We start from the raw sequence: 4,863 nt of genomic DNA on the forward strand, positions 1-4,863 counted from the left end.
TATATTTTATAACTTTTGAATATTTTTGTTAGCTTTTATTTTCTAATGTATGTAATATTTCAGTTCAGTTCAGTTCAGTCGCTCAGTCATGCTCGACTCTTTGCGACCCCATGAATTGCAGCACGCCAGGCCTCCCTGTCCATCACCAACTCCCAGAGTTCACTCAGACTCATGTCCATCGAGTCAGTGATGCCATCCAGCCATCTCATCCTCTGTCATCCCCTTCTCCTCCTGCCCCCAATCCCTCCAGGCATCAGAGTCTTTTTCAATGAGTCAACTCTTTGCATGAGGTGGCCAAAGTACTGGAGTTTCAGCTTTAGCATCATTCCTTCCAAAGAAATCCCAGGGCTGATCTCCTTCAGAATGGACTGGTTGGGTCTCCTTGCAGTCCAAGGGACTCTCAAGAGTCTTCTCCAACACCAGAGTTCAAAAGCATCAATTCTTCGGCGCTCAGCCTTCTTTACAGTCCAACTCTCACATCCATACATGACCACAGGAAAAGCTATAGCCTTGACTAGACGAACCGTTGTTGGCCAAGTAATGTCTCTGCTTTTGAATATGCTATCTAGGTTGGTCATAACTTTCCTTCCAAGGAGTAAGCGTCTTTTAATTTCATGACTGTAGTTACCATCTGCAGTGATTTTGGAGCCCCAAAAAATAAAGTCTGACACTGTTTCCACTGTTTCCCCATCTACTTCCCATGAAGTGATGGGACCGGATGCCATGATTTTTGTTTTCTGAATGTTGAGCTTTAAGCCAGCTTTTTCACTCTCCACTTTCACTTTCATCAAGAGGCTTTTTAGTTCCTCTTCACTTTCTGCCATAAGTGTGCACCGGTTGCAGCCGCCTGCCATTAGTGCACTGGTCGCAGCCGCCATGTAATATTTACATCAGTATTAATAAATCATATTTTCTGAGGTATCTATTAATAAATCACATTTTCTCTGGTTTCTTTCATACTATCTTAGAGTCTCAATTTTTTCTATAATCTGTAAATGCGTATATAACTTGAGAATTAGTCATTTTAAAAGATTAGTAACTGCATAGCCTAGATATTTTTCTTGTAATAATTCTATAAGAATAATTGGTAAAAACAACTATTGGTATTAAATTTCAAGTCTATAATAACTCATACCTAGCCCTCTATCTTTTACTCACTCCAGTCATAATGGCCTTCTTGTTATTTCTTAATATATAAGGTCACTCTATGTTATACTGTCTGCAATTGTGCTTACCTCTACAGGTAAATGTTATCTCTCCCTGTGTTAGAGTAGCTCACTTAACTCACCCTGTTAGGGACCACTGTCTGAAGTCAGCTGCCCTGGAGTGAAGTCCTCTCAAAACAGAAATTCTCAATAAGGAACACAAGCTTTTTCCTGCTGTCAAAACAAACAGGAAGAATTTGGGAGGGGCCAAAAAGAAGGATTCTCAGGTGGCACTAGAGGTAAAGAACCCACCTGCCAATGCAGGAGAGGTATGAGATTCCGGTTCAATTCCTGGGTCAGAAAGATCTCCTGGAGAAGGGCATGGCAACCCACTCCGGTTTTCATGCCCATGGACAGAGGAGCCTGGTAGGCTATGGTCCATAGGGTCGCAAAGAGTCAGACACACCTGATGCAATTTAGCATGCATAAAAGGAGGAAGGAGAAGCCAATGGATAATACTTTCTGCCAACCTCCCAGAAACCCTTATGCTACAGTCCATGTTGACTGAAAGACATGGGCACCACCAGGAAGGGCCCTGAGTATGACCAAATATGTGCATGAGTAAGATGACTGGCCAGAGACAACCCAGAAAGCTAACTTTACCACAATAAACCCTAAAACTGCAAGCTATGGGGCAAAGCAGTTGTCCTCGTTTCCCTTATTCTGCTGTTCTCTGCTCAAGCACCTCTTTTCAATACATCCTTTTGCTTTGTCAGAACTGTGTCTGCTCTGATAGTGCAGTTATGAGTGTTAGACAAGAGCTCACACTCAGGACCTTGAAGGGGTCCCTAACCCCAGCAACAACTTCATTCAGAGATATACTTTAATTTTATAATTTTAAAGGGGCCATTCTTAACCACTATCTAGATATCCTGTCCTTTCTTTTCTTTCAAATCCCCTCATATTCCTTGCATATAGGGACTTTTCATCCATTATAAATCAGTTTAATAGTTTATATTTCTTTGAAAGTAATTCATGCTATTAATATTTACATTTACCAACATTGTGAGTGATCTACAGTATTAAAAGTTTTATATTCTTTCTCAAAGATATATGTAATTGTTATAGCTTTTTTCTTACTACTAATTTAACATTTTATTTTTTTAATTTTATAATTAAATGTCACATATTATTACTGTTTGTTTTCTATTTTCTTAGTCTTTTGAATTTCATAAATACTAAAATTTGCTATTTCTTTATCAATGTCTTCTTAATTATTTCTTTTTTCCCCCCTGTTTATTTTGATGATTGTTTTTAAGGTATTCAAACTGACTTTTTGTTCCTGTAAGTTGTTCTTTGTTTGAGTCTTTAACATGCAGTTTTCTGTAACAAATGCTTGCATTAGATTATTTGTGATATATAATAATTCTATATGATTACCATTTTCTTTTCAGAATAGTCTATAACATGCCACCGAATCTCCTATTTAACAGAAGATATTTAGAGAGGGTTTTATTTTTAAATTTCCTTGTAGGTTTTATTTTACGTTTATGTTTGAGAATATGGTTGATACTACATCTATATTTTATGGTCTTTCTTAAAGTTTTCTTGAAGTTTATAGAGTATAATTTTCAAAGAAGATAAAAAGCAAATATAAATAAACACTTTTCAGAAATTTTAATGAACATTCAATAGTAAGAGACCCAGGAACATGATAAGATGATTTAAAGCATATTTTTAAAGCTAGGTATATACAGGCAATTTAATAAATTCATGTTCAGAAAAACATCCTGGCTTAGATATTAAACTTGTTGTTGACTAATGGACCCAAAACCTACAATTACTGTGGTTATTTGCATCTCAACCGTACAAAGTCTACAATTTAAACTGTTCTTGCACATACGCATATTCACCAGAAAAAAAAAAAAAGTCATGATGGTATCAGTAATTTCTTTTACTTGAGTTTTGCATAATTAACATTCTTGTATGGGGAAATAGCCCCAGCCCAGTAAAAGATTAAGATTTGATCAGATTAGAGAGTGACTATCTTCATGCACACTTTATCACCATGACAAAAACTCTCCCATATGACAGTGAATTACAGCTAAAAATACTGCACAACACAGACCCTAAAGAGATATTCTTAGAGTAGCTCAAAGGTAGCAGGGGACACAAGAAAAAGGATACACCAAAATTTCTAGTCTCTGGTACCTACAGCTATATAAAATGTTTAACATTGTTCAACTCCTAGCCAGAATGGCAAGTTACCTCATATTAAGTGGATATTTATTTGGCATTCCTGATAGCTCAGTTGATAAAGAATCTGCCTGCAATTCAGGAGACCCCAGTTTGATTCCTGGGTCAGGAAGATCTGCTGGAGAAGAGATAGGCTACCCACTCCAGTATTCTTGGGCTCCCCTTGTGGCTCAGCTGGTAAAGAATACTCCCACAATGTGGGAGACCTGGGTTCAATCCCTGGGTTGGGAAGATCCCCTGGAGAAGGGAAAGGCTACCCACTCCAGTATTCTGGCCTGGAGAATTCCATATAGTCCATGGGGTCACAAAGAGTCAGACACAACTGAGTGACTTTCACTTACTTGTCTTCCTATACCAAATAAATGATACATACTTTAAACAAAAAGTACAAAGCTTGCTGACAAGTAAGAAAAATGCAGTCTATAAAGACAAAGTAAGCATCAGCATAAGGCTCAGCTATGCTACAGATGTTGGAATTATCAGACAATGAATTTAAAATAACTTTGATATGTTAATGACTATAATAGTAGACAGCATGCAAGTACAAATGAACAATGAAATTAGAAATATGGAGACTCTAATAAGGATTCAAGAGGAAACACTAGAAATCAAAACACTGTAACAGAAACTTAGACTGCCTTTGATGGGCACAGCTTTATACTGGACACATCAAAGAAAGAATCAGTGAGTCTGAAGATAGACAAATAGTCACTTTCAAACTGAAATACTAAGTGAAAACCGAATGAAAAAAGATAGCAGAGCATCAAAGAACTCTGGTACAATTTCAAATAATGTAACATGTACATAATCTGAATAACTGAAGGAGAAAAAATAAAGGGCTAGAGGGAGTATTCACTTTTCACTTTCATGCATTGGAGAAGGAAATGGCAACCCACTCCAGTGTTCTTGCCTGGAGAATCCCAGGGACAGGAAGCCTGGTTGGCTGCTGTCTATGGGGTCACACAGAGTTGGACACGACTGAAGCAATGCAGCAGCAGAGGGAGTATTAGAAGCAATAATGAAAGATAACATTAAAAAATCAATGAAAGGCATGAAAACATAGGTCCAGGAATCTAGAGAACACCAAGTAGGATGAATGAAAAAGCGCAACTAGTCTTACCAAAGTCAAGCCGTAGTCAAACCAAAGATGATGACAAATCTTGGAAAAAAAAAAAATGCAGAAATAAAACCAATTTACTTATGGAAGAATAATGATAAAAATTACAGTGGCCATCTCAGAAAGAATGTATTAAGAGAAAGGAGTGAACTATTTAAAGTTTTGAAAGAGAAACCCCGCCAATTTATATTCTGCCATATGTATGTGTGTGTATATATATATATAAGAAATTTGGATATACATAAAGAATAGAATAGTAATAAAGAAGGAATAAATATAAATTATTATACAGGTTTTAAAATAATTTCTTAATAATTCCAACAGTTTTATGCTTAAATAATAGCA

This window comes from Bison bison, unplaced genomic scaffold (genome assembly GCF_000754665.1).
Source record: "Bison bison bison isolate TAMUID 2011002044 unplaced genomic scaffold, Bison_UMD1.0 scf7180017864127, whole genome shotgun sequence".
Lineage (NCBI taxonomy): Eukaryota > Metazoa > Chordata > Mammalia > Artiodactyla > Bovidae > Bison > Bison bison.